Source organism: Sorex araneus, chromosome 2, assembly GCF_027595985.1.
Source record: "Sorex araneus isolate mSorAra2 chromosome 2, mSorAra2.pri, whole genome shotgun sequence".
Lineage (NCBI taxonomy): Eukaryota > Metazoa > Chordata > Mammalia > Eulipotyphla > Soricidae > Sorex > Sorex araneus.
The window spans coordinates 100,299,302-100,325,182 of record NC_073303.1 but is presented as its reverse complement, the minus strand read 5'-3'; the positions used below and the strand labels follow the sequence as shown (position 1 = coordinate 100,325,182).

General features: G+C 41.6%; 1 long non-coding RNA gene across 1 annotated transcript in view; it reads left to right on the top strand.

The window, feature by feature from the left end:
• The first annotated feature begins 10,765 nt into the window (after positions 1-10,765).
• Positions 10,766-25,881, top strand: part of LOC129402333 (uncharacterized) — a 118,470-nt gene continuing 103,354 nt past the window's right edge. The window contains exons 1-3 of the long non-coding RNA XR_008628633.1: positions 10,766-11,028; positions 13,870-13,963; positions 15,290-15,361. This is a non-coding gene — a long non-coding RNA (uncharacterized LOC129402333). The remainder of the gene's footprint in view (positions 11,029-13,869; positions 13,964-15,289; positions 15,362-25,881) is intronic.

Here is a 25,881-nt window from a genome sequence, read left to right as displayed (position 1 = left end):
TCAACACTTGCCCCTAAACAATCCCCAAACACTTGCTTTAATTTTTCAGCTGAAGTCTGAATGTGTGTTGTAAGGGAGCTCTGGTACTTAATCTGTCCCCCATTTTCTTACCATTAGGAGTTTCAGGTTGGTTTGCCTCTTGGGGTGACAGAGTAGGAAGTTGTATCTTCCCAGCGTGGGCCAGGAGAGGATTTTTTTGTGCTGGTGGTAAACTTGCTGCAGAAGAGGGTGCGGTCATTTATATTTGAGAGGACAAAGCCAGCTCAGTCCCCATGACCTCTGTAGGGGACACATGAGCAATGGCTACTATCTTTCTTGGAGAAATTGCATATGATATCAAAGGAAATTTTCTTTTGTTTCTAATACTATTTTTAGAAGCTTGGGATGATGTTCCAATTTTTACTTTCTATCAATGTTTATGCCAAAACTGCAGAATTTCTAAGTAGGCACACTTATTCTCCCCTGTGAAGCAAGAATAATATTAAGTGAGATTTTGATATGTGACAGAGATTGAGCTTGGTATTTTCACACTATTGTCTCATTTATTCTTCATGATTAAGCAACAAAGGGTTTTATTAGCTCTATGTTAGAGGAAAAGGAATTGTGACTCTTAGATTTGATTTCACTTTACTATGCGTGTCTTTTTATTACGTATATAATCTGTCCATGAGTTGAATTGTTCTGAAATATATTTACTTGCAGGTTCTATTTTCATGATATTTTAGGACTTGGTCCTTCTGCATTGTACATTATATCCTACACTGCTGTGCTTGTATTTCATGGTCTCTGTAATAAATGCTTCTGCATGTGGGCTCAAATGTTAATTTGTTTGTAGTTATTATTTCCTGAAAGATAAATAAATATTCACTTAGGTTTCTCTTCCTTTTTCTTTCCAGACCCTGCTGGACTGATTAGCTGTGGCTCTTTTGGAGGAGAAGCAGCCAAGAAATCAATATCACCATTAGATTACTCCCTGGCAACCATCATGTCACTGCATCTCTTTCCCCACGATGTTGACAAAGATGTCAGAACCAGGAGGAGGGGAGATACTTAAAAGAAGGGAGGGGGCCTCTGAAGTGGAAGGGGAGCATTAACACCCCATGGAGTCCCACTTAGCAGGCCAGAAATGGCAGGTGGCTGCCTCAATGCCAGGGCTTTGCATCAGGCCTAGCGGGGCATCTGTGATGTGGGGAGTGGGAGGGGGCTGTGGGATGATGAGATCAGCAGTGTTGTTGCTTCAGGCTCAGTCAGAATGGCTCCCCTTTAGGTACCAGGTGCCTTGCATTCCTTAGGGATGGGCTGGGGCAGATAACTGATTCTGTATAATTTCCTTCTTCCAGGAGATCTAGGCTGTTATGATGGTTCTTATTATTTCCTGACACAAGGAGAGAGGCCATCCAATACAAGCAGAATGTTCTGTTTAATAAAGCTTTCAGGGCATGAATGCTTACATGGTGATTGTCGATCCAGTCCACAGAGCACATTTTTATGGACAACTACTCATTGAGTACCTTCTAGGTATCAGGCAGTCCTTATTCTAGTTGGAAAAGAGGGGCGTAAGGTGGAAACACTGCAGCAAGCAGAATACTCAAGAGGCCTGCCTTTTGAGAACTTATGTTCTAGCAGAGACCAAGAATTTAGCTAAATTGGGGCTGGAGCAAAAGCACAGCGGGTAAGGAAAATGCCTAGCACGCAGCCGACCTGGGTTCAATTTTCAGCATCCCATATTGTCCCCTGAGCACCACCAGGAGTAATTCCTGAGTGCAAAGTCAGGAGGTAACCCCTGTGCATTGCTGGGTGTGAGCCCAAAAGCAAAAAAAAAAATGACTTTAGTTAAATTATTAGCTTGAATTTTCTCTGTTTAGCATATGTGACCAGCTATCTGTCCTCAGCCCTTGAATCTCTACGCCTTATCCTCTGTAGAGCACTGTTTCTCAATGACAGGGTGATTTAACTTCCTAGAAGGTGTCTGACAATGTTGATGGTGTGTATATGTATGAATGTGGGTTAGTCACATCCAGGGGGCAGATGCTGGAGGAGCCACCAACCAGACCAGCCCTCATCACAAAGACATACCAGCCTGCCATGCTGATGGCTGGGGCCTGAACAGATAGAGGAGCTACTTCTCGGCAGAGACAGCATGGCCCTGTGACTTGAAGTGAGGTGTGGCCAGTGATCTTTTCTCACTGTGATTTGGAGCAGAAATCTGTGGCTGCACCTGGAGCAGGGTCCTTAAGAAGTGACTGCGCTCTACTCACGGTGGCCAACATTTAGTGATAAACTAAGAGCTCAAGTACAGATAAGTAGATAAATAAAATGGTCACATACACAGAACTTTCAGCTTTAAGAAAAGATGAAATCAAGCAATTTACTGCAACGTGGATGGAACTAGAGAGTATCATGCTGACTGAAATTATTCAGAAGGAGAAAGACAAGGACTGAATGATTTTTCCCAAATATGAAATATAATGCAACACAGTAAGGGAATAAACGATGGCCAGTGGTAGCCGACCCTGTAAGTCGGCCTGTAGAACTGAATTTGCCGAGTTGTGTTTGGATTTTAAGGTATTTATAAAGGGGCACTGGTGTTCTGCTGGTGGTGTGATGCTGGATCACTCTGTGCTTGAAACTCTTATTGTTGGATAGAGGGTAATACCAGGCCGATGTTTAGGAGCTATTTCTGACTCTGATCAGCAGTGACCCCTGGCCGTGCTCATAGGCCATATAGGGTGCTGGGGATAGAACTGGGTTGCCCACATGCAAGGCAGTGACTTACCTCCTGTACATTGCTCTGAAATTTGAGGAGAGATATTTTGGAGCCACAGTCTATGGTGCTCAGGGCTTACTCCTGACTTTGTGCTCAGGATCACTCCCAGTGATGCTCAGAGGAAAATATGCAGTGCTGGATTTGAACCATGGTTGGCCATGTGCAGAGCAAGTGTTTTAACCCCCTTTGCTGTATTTACAATAGTATTGTAAACCATGGAGCCTAAATTAAAAAGTCAGAAGAAGAAGAAAATAAAGTCTCTCTCTCTCTCTCTCTCTCTCTCTCTCTCTCTCTCTCTCTCTCTCTCTCTCTCTTCTATTAGGCTAGATGGGAGAACCCTAAGGCAGGTAGAGAGAGTTTCCTGCCAATAGGAGACACAGAACCTGGACTGCCATGGAATAAGGAATTAACATTTCTTTCTCTCTGGTTATTTCCAGGATAAATTTTTGGATCACTCCATCATTACGATATGCCCTAACTACAATGGTTGTTAAGTCTAGCAATGATTCTTCAATGATAAGTTACAGCTAACATGTGTTGAGCACACACTAGGAGGCAAACACCAAGCTCTTTAAATATAAGCTCTCGTTTTATCCTCACACCAACTATTCCCAATAGGCATATTATTGTCCTTGTCAACTAAGAAACAACATCTTAGGGAGGCTAGAAAGGCAATTAAGTGCCATGTGAAAGTTTGATGCCAGGTTATAAACCACTTAGACCAAATTCTTTGCTTTATTTGTAATATCCCTTCATTTGGGTAGTACTTTTTCCCCTTGGGTCACGAGAAACATCTGCAATTTGGTCTCTGTCTCTGTTTTGGGCACTGCTAACAGAATGACTTTGGGAAAACCAAATTTGACCTTGTCCTCTGGTGATGTCAGAGCTAGCAGTGTAAGAACAATGCTTCTTCCTAGGGCAGGTTGGCCTCTATGACTTACCCGTGTCATTCTACAACCCTCATCATATCTCACTCCTTCCCCCTTTGGCCACTTCTCCCAGACTATGACCACACTGTAAGAAGAAAGGATTCTTCTTTCTCCAAAATTATTCTTGTTCTGCAGAGGGAATCACAGCTAAAGCAACAAGCTTCCCCTGTGTATTGTAAGAGTTCAAGCAAGGAATGTTTGACCATCTCCTGGGAACATCGTTAAAAGAATTCTTATATTGGGTGGGAGGTTCATTCCAACCAGACATTGCTATAGTTCTTCTAAACACAGCTAATTGCATAATGTAAGGTGAACCCAGTTTTTCAACTTTGCTCAGATCTCAAATTCTATTTGTTCTATTAAAGACCATATTGACTTTGGAGAGCAATTTGGCAGTATTACACTACAGCAATTTTACTCTTAATTATTCTCCCCAGAGAACTCTCTTGTGCAAAGGAGAAAGGTAGTATTTGTAACAGCAAAGAAAAAATAGTGCTAAAGTAAATGCACATCCACAGAATGAATAGATAAAACAAAGACTGTTATGAAGAGTGGAAATAAGTGAGTGAGAATAGATGGATCTCAAAAATAGAATGCTAAGCACAAGAGGCAGCCTGAAGGATCAGCATAGCATTATGCCATAAATATGGTTAGTGTGCTGGTCAGAGTCCCAGTGGGAAATAAAAAGTGTGCTCTAAATTCTGAGGGAATAAGGGGATGCTATAAGGGTGACAGGTAGTATCACGGCCCCCATTTCTTCCATCTCATTATGTATTTAACTTGTGTGGTTCTTTCTTTCCTGAGATGGAATATATTTTTTTCCATTTCTTTTCTTCTGGGCAGGCTTTGTGAGTAATGTATTTTGATGACTAGATTGTGACAAAAGTGATTTGAAGTGAGTTTCAGAAATCAGCTCTTCTAGAACCATTTATGGGTTGAGATGTAATTTAGTGGTAAGGAACTTGCCTTGCATGTGAAAGATCTTGGATTTAATCCCCAACACTGTGGAGAAAAATATGACTTGCAATGTCTTGACTCACATAGAGAATCCTGCAGGAACCAGATGGAGCTTTCTGGAGAGACTCAGAGCCAGTCAGGCCCATTACCCAATACCAGAGTGTAGCCACTCAGAAGTAATGACCTCCCAGAAGGCCACCAAGAGCCTATACATTCCTGTGTGATTTCAACCAACACTGCATAATGCAGAAGAACTTCCTTGCTTAGCATAAATCAAATGACCAACCCAGAGTGGTGATCAAAGTACTGGATAAAGTATTAGTCACTATACCGTAACACTTTGCTATGAGTATATGATCAATGGAGGACAGTTATGGAACCAAGAAGAGTTTTGGGGGCCTCAAGGAACTAGCACGATGAAAATTACCAGAGAAGGTGCATCTCTAAAAGAGGAAACTCATTTGGACTATTGTCTAAGATGGGGACTGTCAGGTAGGAATCCCAAATCACGAATGGGATGGAGTGGGGGAAGAAATCCCCAATTTTTCTCTCCAACCTCCATTCTACTATCAGGTTTTCTTGTCGACAGGGTCCAATCAGAAATCTAAAAGCAAGGGCATCTGGGAAATGGCAGTTATTGAGGTCACAGTTATCCTCTATGCACAAAGTTGGTCTGAGTGGGACTGAGGGAGCAAAAAATTATACTGTGTCTGAACAGCAGATTCACAGAGCTTTCAAGAGAAATATCAGCTGCAAATCATGATCGAAGGTTTTGCCAGGGAAGGAGTTTTTCTGTTTTATGTGGGTTGGGGGAAGCCCAAGCACAGTTTGTTTGTCTTGAATAAGTCACACAGATGGAAAATTAAGACACCATTGAGTCCTAACCTGTTGACCTTGGAAAAACCACTTTAACCTCCCATATCTTATCTCAATTTCTTTGCACAATGAAGGTGATGACTCTCTCCTCAGGGTACCCACAGAGATGGAAGGAAAGATGGTAAAAGTGTGAGCAAAGAGGGCTATCATCCAGGTAATTTTCAAGCAGTTGGCTCACACAATGAGAGAGAAATCACATACTAGGTGGCACAGGGTTGGGGTGGGGGAAGGAAGAAGGAATTTGGTGGTTAAAAAAATCTTAACTCCATGTAGAATAAGAGAAGTTTTATACCTTTTCGACTTGGCCTTCTCTGCCCAACCTTCTCTGCATTAGGCACACATGTGCATGCACACATATGTTCAAAGGCACGTACTCATTTGTACATGCACACATCTGCATAAGCACATGTACTCACAGCACATATGCATTTACATACTTGAACACACAGGCACACCTTCTTTCATGTATGCACTCACAGGCACACATCCGTACATGCACATATGGCCTTGCATCCATATATTCATATATATGTGGACAGACACATGCATTTATATAAATACATCTGTGTGCTCTCATATATGTACACATCATCTCACAGGGACACATTCATACATTCACATGCACATGTAAGCACTTGTGTATTCACAGGTACACAATACATATTCATAGGTATACATACATGCATACACACTCTTGGATATACAGTCAGAACTTGCATACTCACATATCTGGAGGGATTTCAGGAGATGCTCCTAGTTTTACATGGGGACTCAGAATGCAAAGGAAGGGTCAGGATGACTTTCTTCAGGACCAGGTATCCATGATCCATGGAGACATCTTGGAATTTTTTTATCAATCCTCAACTGACTCCTCCTACTTCTGAGTAGGGGCTGTGTTGCCCCTAAGTCCATGAACCACTCTGGGCCTGTGCTGCACTTTCACCAGGTAGGGACTCTACCACTGGGGTGCTGCTAAATAACCTGCTGCGAACACAAACAGTCTACTGAACTCAGATGCTTTCAAAGGATTTGGAGTGTGGGCCAGGGGTTTCTGGCCCTACTGTGGGCATTTTGAGTGTCATACTTGTTCATTTGAAGTAGGGGACCATAGCAGCCTCCTCCCTGATATTCCTCATATGGTTTCAGGAGCAATCAAAGGAATTGTAAGGGTTGTGAATATCCTAAGTGTTTTTGTCAATATAAGAGACGTTATCATAAAGTTTTAAAGGGCTCAATAGGAAAGTCATATTATGCCGGATATGTCTTTACTTGGGTGGGGGAGAAATAGTACAGGGGTTAAGTATTGGCCTTGAATGTGATTGACCCCAATTTGATACCAGCACTTCACATGACATTCTGAGCACAGGGCCAGGAGTAAGCCCCTGGCATAGCCCAGCCTTACAGTAATAGCCATTGCAGGCTGCAGAGCAGTACTATTGTATTTGAGTTAGGCAGGTAGAAGTAGGTGGGTAGGTGGGCAATGAATCCTGCTATAGTCGTCCACAGCTTTGCACAACCATTACTTGGAGTACCCTGTGGTGGTTGTTTAAAAATACAGCCCTACACTATTTAGGAATAATGTAGTCTCTTGGTGGAAACTAATGTCTTTTTTTTGTCCTTTTGGGTAACATCCAGCATGCTCAGGGGTTACTCCTGGCTCTCCACTCAGAAATTACTCCTGGCAGTGCTCAGGGGACCATATGGGATGCCAGGGATTGAACTCAGGTTGGCCACATGCAAGGAAAATACCCTACCCACTGTACTATCTCTCCAGCCCCTCTAAGCTAAAGTCTTTTAACAAATGGAAAAGGCAGAAATCAGGATATGAGCCTGTAAGGTAACGTTCTGGAAGACCTCAGGTACTCCTGCCTGCCCTCTCCAGCATGTCAGTAGGCAAAGGATGCCAGTGTCCATGCTCTGAGAACACTCGATTAGTGTCCTGAAGAGTCACCAAGAGTCAGCTTCCACTTTCCTAAGCCACAGAGATAGGGTGGGGGATACTGAACTGCTTTTTCTTTAAGCCACTAAACTGGGAGGTAATTCTTAGGACGCAAGAGCTTATAGTGCTCTAGAGGTGTGGAAGTTGTGGGGAGGTTTGGGACAGGCTCACAGGACTTTGACTCTGCCTTACTGTTTCACGGAGGCCTTTAGAAGTGACGTGTGTGCCAGCACCAGGGCCTGGAGCACGTGCCTCTCCTCTCCTTCCTGGAGAACGTCAGAGGCTCAGTTTTTCCAGGCTCTGTTGCTTGGCACAAGGGCTGCTGATTTGCAGGTTTATTATCATTATTTTGTTTGGGGGTCAACCCCCAATAGTGCTCAGGGCTTACTCCTGGCTCTATACTTGGGGATTGCTCTTAGAGGACACTGCGGTACCAGGGATGGAATCTGGGTACAAGGGAAGCATCCTACTGCTGTACCTTTGCTCCAAACCTGAGTTTCTTTTTTCTTTTTATTTTTTTTTTTTGCTTTAATTTTGGGTCACACCTGGTGATGCTCAAGGATTACTCCTGGCTTTGTATTCAGTTAAGTACTTTTGGCAGTGCTCAGGGGACCATATGGGATGCTGGGAATTGAACTCGGGTCGGCCGCATGCTATCGCTCCAGCCCCCCAACCCTAAATTTCTTATTTCATTTCTCTGCCTCAAACATTTTTTTTTGTCTGGATGAAAAAACCTTCCTGATGTCTTGGTAAGTGATGCTATTTTGCCTCAGATTCTCTGCTCTGTTTCTTTCCTTCTCTTCCTTTTGTTCTTTCCTTGGCGCATAGTCCCTCAGGATTACTTGTCTAAAAGGAATGCTTATGATAAAATAGGGCATCGGAGACCCGCTTCTTACAGAACTAGCCCCATAGCACCTGGCAGAGGTGGGCGCCAGCAGCTCTAGGGTGATTGATAGGAGTGTTTTTCAAATTTAGCTGTCAAAAGCCAGGGCAATCATCCCTGCCTCCTGGGTGGAAAGTGATTTACAATTTTCCTTTTTAGTGGCATTTTAAGACAAACAGGCACTTTTGTTTCCATGGAGAACCCACTCTTCGTCAAAGGTAGATTGCTCTCCCCTTGCCTGGTTTCTGGTATTCCTGCTCCTTACTCTCTTCCTTACATCCTGACTTCTCCCCTCCTCCTTCCTTTCTCACCATTTCTTTCCTTTCAGTTTCTCCTTCATCCCTCTTGTAGTTTTCTGCTCTTTTCTCCTTCCATGGAACATTCTTCCAACATCACAGCAAAGTATTTTCCTTAATTTTTTACCCAGGAAGAGGCAGTACCCGTACCGTTTCTCCTCCACCCTCCCTCACCCCCCCCCTTCCCACCTCACCCCACCTTCCCATCTCGCTCCTGCTTCCACCCGTCACTTCCCTGTCAAGAGGCTCTCAGCATCCTTTGGGGACTGGCTGTTTCCCCCTGAGATGGGGAGAGCAGTGTTTCGTAAGTGGGGGTAATGTGCCCCCAGGTGGGACCCCAGGATATTCCAAGGGTCACATTCATGTACTTGTGGGGCTGCCATGGCCTGAGGATAGTCTAGGACAAGGAGGCCATAGAGAGGAGACAAGATCAGAAGGGGCCACAATTGGAGAAAGGCTGGAAAGCGGTGTTTTATGCAGTCAATTCTGCGTATCATCGTGAGATACAGTTACAAAGCTTTCATGTTTGAGTTTCAGTCATACAGTGATCGAACAGCCATCCCTCTACCAGTGCACATTTTCCATCACCAATGTCCCCAGTATCTCTTCCTGCCCCAAATTCCTCTCTCTCTGCCTCCCCAGACAATTTCCCCCATACTCTCTCTCTACTTTGGGGCATTATGGTTTCTAATACAGATACTGAGAGGCTATCACGTTTGGTCCTTTATCTACTTTCAGCACACATCTCCCATCCAGACTGATTCCTCCAACCATCATTGACTTAGTGATCCCCTCTTGATTCCAGCTGCCTTCTCTCCCAGCTCAAGAGGCAGGCTGCCAACCATGGAGCAAAATCCCTGGCCCTGTTTCTACTATCCTTGGGTGTCAGTCTCATATTATATTATTTTATATTCCACAGGATGGGAGTGATAGCACAGCGGGTAGGGTGTTTGCCTTGCATGTGGCCGAACCTGGGTTCCATTCCTCCATCCCTCTTGGAGAGCCCGGCAAGCTACCAAGAGTATCCCACCTACACAGCAGAGCCAGCCTGGCAAGCTACCATGGCATATTCAATATGCCCAAAACAGTAACAACAAATCTCACAATGGAGACGTTACTCCATTGTGCCCACTCGAGCAAATTGATGAGCAATGGGATTACAGTGCTACAGTGCTATATTCCACAAATGATTGCAGTCATTTTATGTCTTTTGTTTTCTTCCTAACTCATTTCATTCAGTATGAAACTCTCCATGTCCACCCACTTATAAGCAAATTTCATGACTTCATCTTTCCTAACAGCTGTATAGTATTCCATTGTGTAGATGTAGATGTGCCAAAATTTCTTTAACTAGTTGTCTGTTCTCAGGGACTTGGGTTGTTTCCAGATTCTGGCTAGCATTTTTTTTTTTTTAATTTCTTAGTGAGGGGCTGGGTATGCATGTGCATCTGGTGTATGTATGTTTGTGTGTGTTGTGTGTGTATATACTTGTGAAGCATTGTAGGAAGGTGGGTCCCTGTGTACCCATGATTCTCTGTGTGCACATGTACACATATACTATGACCGTGGGTCTGTGTGTATACATGAACATGCCTACATGTGCATTGACATTGTGTGTGTGTTTGTGTGTGTGTGTAAAAGAGAAAGAGAGAGCAAGAGAGAGAGACAGAGAGAGGATTGAGGCAGATAGTTTGAACAACAACCTCCTATTTATTTTGCGTCAGGTCTGAGGCTTTTGTTACAGAATATAATTCCTCGACATATGGTCAGAATATTCAGATATTCGATGCTGAATGGATGAGGCTGCTCATGGGAGCCTAAACAGAAGCCCTTTTGTCCCCAGACAGCCCTCTAGGGACAGAGGTCTCTACTAGAGAGCAGATTGTATTCTTGTGACCTTGCATGGACATGGCATGCAAGGTCAGGGCCCTAAGTTCAGGTGTCCATGCATTTCTGGAACTTCAGTGTGATTTTCATCAGAGATTTGTTGTGGGAAACAGTAGTATATATGTATGTATGTATATGTGATGCATGTGTACCATGCATGTGTGCATGTGCAGTATTGTTAAGAGTATGTATGTACTAAATGGAGTGGTGTGTCTTTCTTTGCCCCCTCCCTCCTACACAGATCGAGCACCTTCCTTGCTGCATAGGGCTAAGAACACAAAGATGATTCAGAAATAGTTCCTGTCTGTGAGTCAAGTTCCCTGTGTGAAGAGAGGAAGATGGGCCAAGCTGTTCCAATAGAGTATAGCCACAGTGGGCCATAGGACATTCTGAGATGGCAGAGGAGAGTCTTTCATCTCCCAAGGGCCTCTGAAAAGCTTCCCGGGCATATACTAAATGTAACTCAAGGAATGCTCCCACTTGGTGAAGGGAGGGTAAGTATATAAGAGGTCTTGTAAGAATTGGGCCTGAGGGTGAGCAGAGCACTTTCCTTAAGTGTGGCAGACCTGGGTTTGATCCCCAGCACCATATATGCTCCCTGTGTCCCACCCACCCCCACCCCTGCCCAGACTTCCAGGAGTGATCTGAGCACAGAGCCAAGAGTAAACCCTGAACACCACCAGGTGTGGTCCCAAACAAAAAGGCTTTGTAAGAATAGCTGTTGCATTTCAGCAGGTCAGGATGGAGTCATAGGCTCATTTGGGGGAGGCCTCTATTTTTTAAAATTTATTATTATTTTTATTGAATCACCGTGAGACAGTTACAAGCTTTCATGTTTGGGTTACAATCACACAATAATCAAACACCCATCCCTCCACCAGTGCATATTCCCTACCACCAATATCCTCAGTGTACCCCCCTTCCCCACCCTTACCCTGCCTCCATGGCACACAATATTCCCCATACTCTCTCTCCTTTTGGGCATCATGGCTTGCAACACAGACACTGAGAGGTCACCATGTTTTGTCCATTATCTACTTTTGGCACACATCTCCCATCCCAACTGATTCCTCCAGCCATCATTTTCTTAGTGTTCCCTTCTCTATTCCATCTGCCTTCTCTGAGGGAGGCCTCTAAAAGGTCCTATGTTTTTTTGTGAGCAAATGAATGAGCTGCAGAATAGCCTTTAGCTACAACCATACATTAAATGGAACGCCAAGCCGAAGCACGGCAAGCCTTGAAAGGACTCCCCTCTACCCAGTATCTATTAATTTAATGTCCCCGAGGACCATGGAGAAAAAAATGAATGTTTATTGAGCAGCTGTGGTATGTTAAGTCACATCAAACCTCACCCGCAGCTCTGCACACACTAGATGGGTTAACCCCATTTAACAGCCGTGCAGACCCAACCTCAGGTGAACTATCTAACTGTGGCAAAGGGCAGGACTTAGAACCATGGCCTATCTGGCACAACTTTCAGTGAACCTCATTACTTACAAGAATCATGTATAGACAACAGCGTTATGACCAGTCACTTCTTGTCAAGGATCGTAAATTTGGAATTCAATATAAAGTCAGTATTATCCCAGAAAAATAAAGCACAGAACAACAGTGTGTGCCTGCCCCTTTTGCAAACATAGCATGCCTTAGTAAGACGGGCTATTAATATACATTGTCATGGCATCAGTATTGCAGGCTTGTTCTGCTGGAGAGCCAGGATGTGTCTGATTTGCATACTGCTTTGCATCTATTTGCATTCTATCTCCATATGCAAAATTAAATGCAGCTAATTAGTGCAACCTTGTTACATTGAGAAGCAGGCTCAGCCTTCTGTGCCAGGGCATATAAAGCTCAGAACAGGGACCCAAAACACCCAGAGCCTGTCTTGTCCTAGGTTAGAGCATTGAGAGGGAGATACACACCTGAATGAAAAGTAGGGCAGCCAAGTATCATGATTTTTCAAGTACTGTCCCTTTGAAGTAACTATTGCAGTGGGGGAGAATGAGAAAGAGATTGAAGAAGGGAACCAGATCTCTGTTTTAGGAAGGATTTCTGTGAACAAAGAGCACATAATTTGGAGTGCAAAGACCCAGGTGAAGCTCTTTGCTAAGTGACTGCCTTTGCTAAGCTCAGAGACCTTGCACTTCATGGACTGCAGGGTTGAATTCAAATGTCCTTTGTAAATGTTAGAGCACATTTCAGAGACAAAAGCTGTAGTTTGTGTGATGTCAGAATGCAGAGTGGTACCAGGTCCACTTGGTTCTGAGTCTGAAAGGCTCAGCCTTGCAGGGTCCAGAGCCTGGAGGTGATCATGAGTATCACTGTCACTGTCACTGTCATCCTGTTGCTCATCGATTTGTTCGAGCAGGCACCAGTAACGTCTCTCATTGTGAGACTTATTGTTACTGTTTTTGATCATGAGTATACACAAATCAATTGTCTTTATCTCTATCATCTACGTCCTTATCTATATTTATGTATGGCTATATAACTTAGTGGGCTGAACCCATAGCACAGTGGGTAGGGCATTTGCCTTGCACGTGGCTGACCCAGGTTTGATTCCTTCAACGCTCTTGGAGAGCCCAGCAAGCTGCCGCAAGTATCCCGCTCACATGACAGAGCCTGGCAAGCTCCTCGTGGTGTATTCGATATGCCAAAGACAATAGCAACAAGTCTCACAATGGAGACGTTACTGGTGCCTGCTGGAGCAAATTGATGAACAATGGGATGACAGCGCTATGGTGCTACGTGACTTAGCATTTAATGGACTAATATGGACGGGGCACTTTGATAAGCATGTTGCAGTCACTGTTTCATGACCACTATGAGAGGTATGTGCTATTATGGCCTCATCTAACAGATACCATTTGTTTTTGGTATCTTTGCCATTTACCAAGATGCCCTCATAAATCCTCTTTCAGACCACTTTCTCCTAAGCAGTAATGACCATTCATGTTTTTTTTTAATCTCTCCTTTTCCAGCCCCAGGCAGACTATGGTCTTTCACATTTGCCCAGTTGTGATCATTTTGACTTTTGTTTTGTCCTTGGTGAATTCTTTTTTCCCTAACTGATATTTTTTTGGACTCAATTTAATGACCTAGGACAGACTGTTGGGCAAAGAGCAGTTTCTATCTACCAAAGTCGATTGCATTATTGTTCCCAAATGGTCAGTCATGTCTCTCCTAGGGGCAGGTTAATTTTCCCAGTCCGCAGAGAGAGCTGGGTCAGGTGACTTTCTCCAACGAATAACATGGGAGCGGAAGTGCCAACTGTCAGAAAGCTTCATAGAGTTTGTCTTTGTCGTATCTTTTGTTTCCTCCCAATCTGATGACAGGTTGAGTCCAGACAGAGTCTGCTCCGTGGTTGAATCCTGTGATGGAGGATGGGCAAAACTGTCAGAGACAACTAGTTATGACCAAGTCACGTGGGTAAGAAATGTATCTTTGTTATTGGAAGCCTTCAAAACGTGGAGGAGAGGCAGCAGCTTCAAGGGGCGGGGCACATGCTGGACATCCCGGGGGTCCTGTGTTCTCTCCCTGGCACTAGATGATCCCCCGAGCACCTTCAGGAACAACCCCTGAGCAGTAAACTGGGGAGCACTGCCTGGAGTGGCCCTCAAACCAAAACCTGCCAACCAACCAGATTTCCCTACGGCTTCCCTTCGGGGAGAATTATTGGATACAGAAGCATAATTTAGAGCCTGCCTCGGGGAAACGCTCTCTGTTAACTATTAGCTTTATAGGATGGTTTTTCTCCCGAATTTGGGAGGCGCATTTTAGAGTCTTTATAAACTGACTATCGTTGTTACCATAGATGGCTGACGCTTATTCCAACACTAAGGTGATTGCTCTGTTTCGTACTTCCATTCTGGAAACTGCTTTATGAGGCTACTACGACTGATAACCATCACTGCTTCACAAGGATTATCTTATTTGATTTTGACAAGAGCCCTGTGTAGCAGGTACTTTAATTCTCATTTTCCAGATGAGAGAAACAGAAGTTCAGAAATAGTAATGCACTGAGGATGACACAGCAAAGAGGAGGGTTAAGATTTAAATCTGCATTCACCTCCAGCACTAACCCTCACGTCATTTATTTTCTACCCATATCCCCCCCCCACCAAAATGGTTATTAAGTAGCTGAGTCACACACCTTACTCATAAGAGATGGTTACAGATATTTTGGCTGTTTATGAAAATCCAAATAATTAGTAAGTAGTGAGAATAACATGGGACTTTATATGAGAAAGGATGGGATTAGTCTGCAGCTGTTTCTTATAAGTCACTTTCTTGTGTGACTTGGGATTGATTCCCCTGTTATTTCCTCTCTGTACTATGGCATTGTCATCTATAAAATGAAGCATATTTCCTCGGATCAGATGGTTCATGGATGTGGCCAACGAAATCCTTTCATAGCCTGAAAGTCTATGAAAAACAAGATCCCTCTTTGTCTTTCTCCCATCATTAATTCTTTATTTTTTTTGACAATGACATTTGTTTTTAACATATAACTTCTGGAGACACTTTGTAAACATTTCTAAACAACTTGTTAATAAACACTTATAAGGAACTATGATGAAGAGTCACAGGCCAAGGCTACCATCGAGGAATCCTTCAAATGCAAGATATAAGTAAATAAGAATTTGGGCTCTTCAAAAAAAAAAAAACAAAAGAAACCACACACACAACATTAAAACAACAACCCCCTCCCTCCCAAATAAAAGACAGTGTGTCTCTCTCATTTTTTTTTTCTAGACAGACAAGTCATTATGTTCTTCTGGTTCTGAAAGTGCTTCTCCTGAAGGATGATGTGTTCTAATTCTCCGAGTGAGTATGCTTGATGCCTTTGCCCAAAAGTGGGGGGAGCAGCGAGGAGCATTCCATCTGACTGAATCCTTATTGAGTTGTCTGAGTGTCAGACTTACCGAAGCATAACTGGAAGGCAAGCTGGATCATTTAATTAAAAATAATCATTAGAAAAATGTCTCTTCCCACATTCCTGTGGCTCCGGCTGCTTACTTTGCACAGAAGCTATTCTTTCGTCTCCCCAGCCAGGGCGTGTGTCATCAGTTGTGGCTATTGGTCATTTCCTGTCTCATACAGCCAAATAATCGTGTTATTTTGACTGGGATGAGAATAAGTTTAGAGCAGTGACCTTAGTCTCATAGTAACTGGCAGAAGCAGTTCCTTGAATGTGAAAGGCAAGGAACTCAGAGCCTAGGAAAGAACCTTCATCCAGTCTCCTTATGACCTCTTTGCTGACAATCCACTAATTTATTTCACTAGCTCTGCATGTCTGTTTCCAACCAACATTCATTGAGTGCCCATCAGGTACCCACTGTTCTAGGCGCAAGGAGTTTAAAACAGAGACTCTAGGCAACAATACAAAAGAAACAAAAAAGGAAAAGAAGAAGGTTCTGCATTCATTCCTATAATTTATGTTTTAGTGGGTGAGAGAATGCTTGCTACCAAAAGTGTAGAGTAAAATGTATGTATGCTTTGCATATGGTATTCTAGTACTGAATGGCATCATGTACTGCATGCGACCTCCATGATACAGACAAAAAGACTGGTTGATTCAAGATAGCAAATTACTCAGCCTGTGTCACAGAGGAGGTATAAAAGGATTGGCCTGAACTTAGGTATTTTCCACTGACATTTATGGCAGTAAAGGAACACTGAGAAATCAATTATGAAAGGATTTAGAAGCAAATTCAGTTGTGCCTGTTTCAAACGTACAAGCTTAATGAGTTCTAATAGAGATGTAAAGTCAGGGAACCATGACTACTTTAAGATAATGAACATTCTCACCTTCCTACTTTTCATCCATGCACCCGAAGTTTTCTTTTACCCCTTTTCTGTTCCTACCTTTTCCACCCTGTCTCTAGGGAACCCCAGTCTGGTGTTGGTCTCCAGATTCCTTTGCTTTTTCTAGAATAAAAAAACACAGTTGTGTACTTCATTGTATCTGGTTTCTATCACATGACATAATGATTTTGAGATTGATTTATCCATGGTGCATCAGTAGTTTATTCATTTTTTAAAAAGTGTTGAGATAGAAAAGGAATCACTATGGTAATGATAGTTGGAAATAATCATTCTGGATAAGAATAGCATGCTGAAATTAGGTAAAGGAACAAACACGATAACCTCTCAGTATCTGTAGGGCAAACCATAATGCCAAAAGGGGAGAGAGAGGAAGAGAGAGAGAAAGAGGAAGAGAGAGAGAGAGAGAGAGAGAGAGAGAGCAAGAGTGAGAGTGAGAGAGAGAGACAGAGACAGAGACAGAGACAGAGAGGAGACAGAGACAGACCCAGAGAAAGAAGAAAAGTGCATGAGGCAGGCTAGGGGGAGAGAAACTGGGGTCATTAATAGTGGGAAACTGACACTGATGGAGGAATGAGTGTTGGAACATTGTATGACTGAAACCGGAACACCAACAGCTTTGTTACTGTGTATCTCCTGGTGACTCAATCAGTGTATCACTGTATCACTGCCATCCCATTGTTCATCAATTTACTCAAGTGGGCGCCAGTAACGTCTCCATTTGTCCCATCTCTGAGATTTTAGCAGCCTCTCCTTATGCTGCTATCTTTCTCAAGATTGGAGGCTTTTTTCAGGGTCAGGGGAATGAGACCTGTTATTGTTACTGTATTTAGCATATCGAATACGCCACGGGGAGCTTGCCAGGCTCTTCCGTGCAGGCAGGAGGCTCTCCGAAAGGCATATATATATATATCATAAAGGGAAATATATATGTATAATGTATATCATATATGTATATATGTATATATGTATATATATGTATATCATAAAGGGAAATACATACATATTTCCCTTTATGATGATGTGTCCAGGAATATGTTCACTCATGCGTGAGGCTCAGCCCAAGCCTATGGAAAGCGGCCTGGAGTGTGGCTGCTGTTGTGTAATGGAGGTCGACTGCTGGTGCTGGGTCCCTTGGGGCGGGGAGGGCTCTCACCCACCCCCCTCTGGGGCGCCCTGAGTGAAAACAGCCTGGCACGGAGTCCGGTGGCATGGTTATGGATATAACATTGATTCATTATAACACAAGTCCTTTTCAGCCACCCAAATGGCCAAGTTCAAATGTTCACAGAGGAAGAGTCTCTCTCAACCTGGGTCCATGAATTGTGGTTCATTTATCCGTGTTCTGGGGCTTGCAACCAGCCACTTTCCCCAATTTTAGGTTCCTGTCCATTCTACGTGCCCATTTTCTTTGAGAAACTTATTCATGTTTTTTTTTCTCTTCCTCCCCTGCCTTCAAATTCTGTACTCTTCCTGCTGACCATAAAATTAACATTCAACTAAACCTGAAGTTTACATTAAAACGTCTTTTATAACACCAAGGCCAAATTCAAATAACTTTTAACTGCCCTTGGGTCATTCAAGGCAAAAATCAGTTGCCTATTGATAAACAAAAAAGATCTCTCTGATATTAATGAATAGATTATGTCATTAATAAAGGTGTGGCAAGACTATTTAAAAGGGGAATTCCACCAAAACTAAAGATACTTTATAAAACTTGGGGGCTGGAGCGATAGCACAGCGGGTAGGGCGTTTGCCTTGCACGCGGCTGACCCGTGTTTGATCCCCGACATCCCATATGGTCCCCCAAGCACCGCCAGGAGTAATTCCTGAGTGCAAAGCCAGGAGTAACCCCTGAGCATCGCTGGGTGTGACCCCCCCAAAAAAAACTCTTTAATGCCCTCCCTAGCCCAGGAGTGGCACCTGCATCTGCCAGACACCCCGGTGACTCAATAAAAAGAAAAATATAACAAATTTTAAAAAGTTATTTTATTAGTTAACCTTCTTTATTGATCTAGGTTCTGTGATATACAATAATGTCATGATTGTTTCCTATGTACATGATTCCAACATCACACCCATCACCACTGTACCCTCCTCCCTCTTCCAAGGGCATCAATGCCTCTTCCTTTCAACCCCCATCCCCAGATCTTAAGTTGTGTGGATCAGTTTCCCCATGTTGTTGCCTTTGGCCCTTTGTTTACTACCTTACTGTGTATCTTTAATTCCCATATATGACAGATATCATTCTATGTCTAGCCCTTTTCTTCTAATTGGCTTCACTCAACATAATATCCTCTAGTTCCATCCATATCACAAAGTTGTATATGTATCACTGTCATCTCATTGTTCATCGATTTACTCGAGCAGACATCAGTAATGTCTCCCTTCAACCCAGCCCTGAGATTTTAGCAGCCTCTCCTTACTCACTTTCCCTAACGATTGGAGGCTTTTTTCAGGGTCAGGGGAATGAGACCTGTACTTAGCATATCGAGTACACCATGGGGAGCTTGCCAGGCTCTTCTGTGTGGGCGAGATACTCTCAGGAACTTGCTGGGCTCTCTAAGAGGCATATTTGTTTTGATATATCTATATCTATATATATAGATATATATAACACAAAAGAGTTGTTTATATATAACTATATATTGTTATATATATGTATATATATCAAAACAAATAGTTTTTTTTACAATGCCTTTATGGTTACAGAAAAATGGGGAAAATACAGAATATCCCTGTGTCTCCTTTCCCCCAAGCCTGCACAACTCCCCATTATCAATACCCTATATTTATATCTTATAGGTAAATCTAAATTGATACTGTGCTATCACTCAGAATCCATAACATGTTAGAGTGGATTCTTGGCGGTGCATGTTCTATGGGTTGAACAAGTGTACAATGTCATATATCTATTGTTTTAATGCTCTGTAGGGTAGTTTCATTGCCCTCCACCCAACTTTGTTTTCTGCCTATACATCCTGTATATCCATTATCTGGGGCTACCACTGATCTTTTTACCATTTCCACATAATTTTGCCTTTTTATTGCAATGTTACAATCACATACAATCTTTTTCAACTGACTGCTTATTTATTAATATTTAAGACTCCTGCATGTTTCTCCATGAGCCTGATGGCTCAGTTTTTTTTAATTGCAGAATAGTCCAGTGCTTGTATGCATCTGGTTTATTTATTTATATATTGCAGGGCATTCTTGCTTGCTTCTAAATTTTGGAAATGATAAATAGTCATCCGTATTTTTTGTGTAGACATTAACTTCTTATATGTTTTTTTCATATTATTGATCTCTTGTTGTGTATTATCGTAACAGTGTTTTCAGCAATAATTTTATCTTGAAAACTAGTTTTTTCTGGTTCTAAAATAGACTTTAGATTTCTTTCTTTGCATTATATCGCCTTTGTTTTTACCTTTCAGCTATTTTCGTTTTAGTTTTAAAGTAACTTCTCATTTTAGATGGCTTCTAGTTCCTTTAGTTTTTCTTTTTTATAAATTCCAGTTTTTGTAATATCTTCTATGCTCTTCATTTCTGTGACCTTACTCTTTATTATATTTTACTCTGGAAAAAAATTAAAATTAAAAAGGGGGTAAAGAGTTCCTCTACTTCAGATACCCTTCTAGACTGAGCTCATACAGTGGACTTTGGTTTTATTTCATGCCCTTTGTAAGCCATAGAGTAGAAGCTCTGTCCTCGGATGAAATGTAAGATTTTGAGGTTAGAGCTGGAATAGACAAAGGGGCAATACTGATTGTAATTGTTGCCTGCAAGGAAAGGACTTTTTTTTTCTAGAGTGACAGGTGGAAAGACGTGAAGGAACTTTTAATAGTTACATGGTGAATGAAATGCTGCTGACTACTGAGTTCAGATCTCGCTTGTTTTGCAAAACATTGATTCAGAAATCTAAGATTGAATGTAGTGGAAACCACCTGGATGATTTCTTTTGAAAATCCAAGTTTATTCAACCTTGTCACTTTCCTCTTTTGAATCTATGGTTGGCATATAGGTTTTTTTTTTTCTGCCAGTAATTAGTCTCTTTTTTTGTCCAATGCCTCAAACTCTCCTTGAGGAATCGTCCCTGTCTCATCCATATGGGTGGTGATCAGGAAGGGTGGGCATGTATCCAGGTAGAGTATCCCCTTCTTCTGAGTCGTAAAGAAAGGATGTGATGGCACCCAAGATGATCCACTGATTCATAGATTCACACCGGAGGACTTTGAAATTTAGGTTAAAAATAAGTTCATTTGAAATTGATGAGAAAAGAGGATATAATTCTTATTGACAGATAAAAAAAACATCGTGGATCCTTTTGTTTTTTTATTGAATCACCATGAGATACAGTTACAAACTTTCATGATTAAGTTTCGGTCATACAATGATGGAGCACACATCTCTCCACCAGTGCACATTTTCCACCACCAATGCTCCCAGTACCCCTCCCACCACTCTCACCCCATCTTACCCCCTGCCTCTGTGGCAGATGCATTCCTTCTTAGTCTATCTCTACTTTTGGGCATTATGGTTTGCATAAGATAGTGAGAGGCCATCATGCTTGGTCCTTAGTCTACTGTCAGCATTCATCTCCAATACTGACTGATCCCTCCAACCATCATTTACTTAGTGGTCTCTTCTCCATCTCAATTGCCTTTTCCCCCAGCAAGTGACACTGGCTTTCAAACTGTGGAAGGATCCTACTGGCCTATATTTCTTTTGTTCTTCGGTGTTAGTCTCATTATGTTATTTTATATTTCACAAATGAGTTCAGTCATTCTCTGTCTCTTCCTCTCTTTCTGACTCATTTCACTTAGCAAGATACTCTCTGTGCCCATTCACTTGTAAACAAATTTTATGACTTCATCTTTTCTAACAGCTGCATAGTATTCCAGAGTGTAGATGTACAAGTTTCTTTAACCAGTCATCTGTTCTGGGCACTCGGATTTTTTCCAGATTCTGGCTATTGTAAACAGTGCTGCAATAAACATACAAATGCAATAAACATACAAGTGCATATGTCATTTATACTGTGGTTTTTTGTTTGTTTGTTTTTTTGCATCCCTGAAACATATTCCCAGAAGTGGTATTGCTGAATCATATGGGAGCTCAATTTCTAGTTTTTGGAGGAATGTCCATATTGTTTTCCAAAAAGACCAGAGCAGTTGGCATTCCCACCAACAATGAATGAGAGTCCCTTTCTCCCTGCATCTGAGCCAGCAGATAGTTATTCTTGTACTTTTTAATGTCTGCCAATCTCTGTGGTGTAAGATGATATCTCACTGTTATTTTGATTTGCATCTCCCTGATGATTAACGATGTAGAGAATTTTTTCACGTGCCTTTTGACCATTTGAATTTCTTTTTTGAAGAAGTTTCTGTTCATTTCTTCTCCCCATTTTTATGATGGGGTTGGAGGATTTTCCCTTGGACAGTTGTGCTAATGTCTTGTATATCCTTGTTATCTGCTAGGTATTGGGTAAATGATTTTCCTATTCTGAGGGCTCTTTCTGTATTTTGGTCACTGTTTCTTTAGAGGTGCAGAAGCTTTTCAGTTAGTAGCTTATAAACAAATGTAGTTTCATTTGTTTATATTTGTTTCCACTAAACATTGTGGATCTTGCCACTTGTCTTCTTAGTCTTGTTTCTGAAGCTGTGAAAGTTACTTTGATATTTCTTGGAAAGCATCTGCTTCAGGGAATTCAAGGAAAGGGATATTCAATTTGATAAAGCATAAATGTAGAAGGCTAAAAGCAGAAATAGGGTTTTTGTGGATATAATTAGCTGTGGATGGTGCTGAAATAAAATTGAATTAGAAGACCTAAGTCCAATGACTGGTGACCCTCTTGGGAGGACACAGCAAGACAGAAAGAAAGGGACATGAAGATGAAAGCCAAGACTGCAGTGATTCCTCTATAGACCAAGTTTGGAAGACCCAAGGAAGAATCTGCTGCTTTTCAAAGAAACATAGCCTTATGAACTTTTTAAATTTAGCTCTTTCCCATTTTTCTTGTAATAGACTACATTTCTGTTGTTTGAAGCCACCCAGTTTGTGGAAGTGTGATGACCCTTTCTAGAAAATCAATACACTGATCTAACTCTCACTTTCCTTTAGCCTCATTGTGTAGACAACAGAGAAGAGTGGATAACAGTGACGACCCAGTGATTTGACTTTTCAGATTCAAAGTTTGACTTTCACTTTAAGCTTTTTGAGTCTTTGTCATTGAACAAAGAAGAGAGTAATTACCACTTAAAGTTGCTGTGAGAGGAAAAGAATTTATAGTTTAAGACTGTCAAAACCAAATTTTGAAAAAAAAATTTGGCACAAATGAAGTCCTAATTAAAAATAGTTATTTATATTGCTCTTATTATCATGGTCAATATAATCAATAATGATATGATAGACATTATCTCTTGACAATCATCAGAAGTGCTGCCCAGCTCACTTACAGAAAATGGTTTTTAGCCTTCAAAGAAAATTCAGGTCAAGAGTTTGAGAGACCAGATTCTATTTGTCATATTTGAAATCTGAACACAGGTTTCTCCGAATCTGATTTATAGAATTCAGAATTCAGATTTTGGCCAAAATCTGAGGCCATCTTAGGCATTTCCAAAGAAAATTGTGGTACATGACAGAAAAGGACCATTCCCCATCTTCTTCTCTTCTTTATCATGAGCTATGGATACTGTTATGTCATCAGGCTCATTAGATAAGAATTCTTTCTTGGGAATGTTGTGTGCTTTGAAAAGGGTTGTGACTTTTCCTGAGACCAGCAGTGTTTTCTTTCTTGTGATAATTGGCCTTTCTTTTTGTCTCCCAAGTCATGAGATAGCTTGGTTGGGGGTGGAGGAAGAAGTTAAAAAACCCATTATTTCTATTTGTGAAACTTGCCATCAGAAAGAACTATTTATAAGCTCACAAAGAGACAGACTGGGAAGGAAGTCTCATAAACCTTAGAAATATATCAGATACTTCTGATAACAGGTATGCAGGAAACATGTTCTTATTTACCTCGATGTTCTGCAAACTTTGCTATCAAAACCTTGTGTTGATCTTCTCCTGGTCTCTGTCAACACAGTTACCCCATGAGTCAATACATTCTTATTATCTGTCTTAGGACAGTTTGGAATGAAAAAGTGCCCTGCTCACATTTTCTTCCCAAAAGTTTTCTTTGTATGTTTTAAGGAATCTTTTTTTAAAACTACAGAAACAGTGTTTTTTGCCGTAAAAACTCACAGACATAACACACAAGCACATATGCATATGTATATATATGTATATGTGTGTGTGTGTGTGCAAATACATCTACTGTTGGATAACAGCTGGGTTGTCCTTGCTCCTACCCCAGGGATCTTAAGGCTTATTGAGCCACTCCCACAACAGTGCAACTGAGGCACACCCAATTCCATTAATCACTAATAATTCTATATTGCTTTTTCTCTTTCCTTTATGTCATTTGCATTGTTTATTTAGCAATGTCCTTTTTGTATAGGCACAGGAAGACAGTCATGTTATGCTTTGTAACATGGGAGCTAATTGACTCCAAAATAATATTTACTCCTGGGAATCCATGTTTACTTGACTTAAACCTCAGTTGCCCTTAGCTCTAGCACTCTTAAGAGCAGGATACCAATGAGGGACTGAATGGACCCAGGGCAAGCTGTGAGCTACCCTGGGATCGAAATAGGCCAGGCCAAGTGCCATAATACTTAACTATAAGTTAAGAGTACGGTCATGGACAAACTCTGTGATGACCCAAAAAGAAGTAACTGAATAAGGACATTGCTGGTGTTAGGAAAGACTAACCTGGCCTGAGGACTGTGGTCTGGAATATATAGTGAGACATTCTCAGGAAGAGCTAACCTTTAAGCTTAATATATCTCTTACTGTGTTCATACAAAATGACATTGCTAGAAATATTATAAGAAATAAATTTACTATGACTTTAAATGGATTAGTACCTGAGGATAGGAGAAAGCAATACACCCTTACACCCTGGATGGAATCCTGCCCTTGAACGTATCTCCTAGTAATCTGGAGTAATCTCCTCAAGTGAGATTTTGTTCTTGAGTTAATCTCCTGAAGGAGTAACTTCCCATCTCTTTGTTGTAATGATAATGTTTAACCCACCTTTGTATCCTCATCCTTCATGATTTCAATATAACTATGCTGTAAAGGGTAAGAGAGAACAAGACACTGGGACTAGAAGCTAGGGATGAGATGCTGAGAAGGTGATATTGAAGACTAGATGTTGGGGAAGAGAAAGTTGTAACTAGATGTTGAAGATTAATGCTGAAGACTGGATGCTGAGGATGAAATGTTGAAGATGAGATGTTTACAATGTTGGGACTCGATGCTGAAGATTAGATGCTGAGGACTAGATGTTGAGGTTGAGAAGATTGATGACAAGACATTGAAGAGGAGGAGGAGGACTGAAACTTTGGCACTAGAAGGAAAACCAGATGACAACAATGACTGGAAGAGACTATGAGACTACATCAAGATGAAGAAGAGGATATAATGAAGGAGAGGACTTTGAGGTCTACGAGGAGACTAGGATGATGGAACTCTGGTAACTAGGACTATGATGAAAATGATGACTATAAGGGAAAGATAGGACTACGCTGGGGAGGAGAGAGAAATAAACCAGCTGCCAACCAGATTGAGGCCCAGTTTCAGTTTCTCCATTGCCCCCATTCTTCACCTGTCATCCACTGCCACCATGGACTGGCCTGGGGAGGCAGCTCTCGGCCACCAAATGCTAGAGTCCCCTGTGCGGGTCCACTGCACCCTTTCTTTATTTGGAAACTTACAATCTACTATTCCATAATTTATGCTACATAATATTATAGTAAGTAATTTAAATGTTACAGATATCCCATTGTTGTCGCCATGGCTCTATGTACATCTTCATTTAACCCATTTTCTCATCATTACTTATCTTGTATACTAGCTCTGTTTATCTCAAGATAAAACTGCAATTGAACACCGTTTAAGAGAAAGCAATTATTTTCTTCAAGCTTATGGCAGATTGCTAATCCTTTCAGCGTTCCTCCTCGATTGTAGTATAAATATCAAAAAACATTTTTCTTATTTTTCTCTCTTTATGCAGAATGAGCATCTTGCTACTTATGGTTTAATTCCGTAAGAGTCTAGAATAGAGTAGAGTAGAGTACTACAGAATAGAGACTAGAATACTCTAGTGTCTAGAATAGAGACTCTAGAATAGAGTCTAGAATAGGGGGCAGCAAACCTTTCCTATAAAGATCAGATAGTAATTGTGTAAGATCTTGACAGCAGTCTCTGCCACAAGTGCTTAACCCTGCCACCATGGTATAGAAGACAATGTATAAACAAATGATGTGTCTGAATTCCAATTAAATTTTATTTAAATAGCTAAATTTCCAAATTTTCAACTCATACTCTAGGACAGTCCTCATGGAAGACAAAATGCTTACTGGAATGCTTGTAATTTTCTTGCTTGTTCTCACCAATTTGTTGTGATTGGCCAA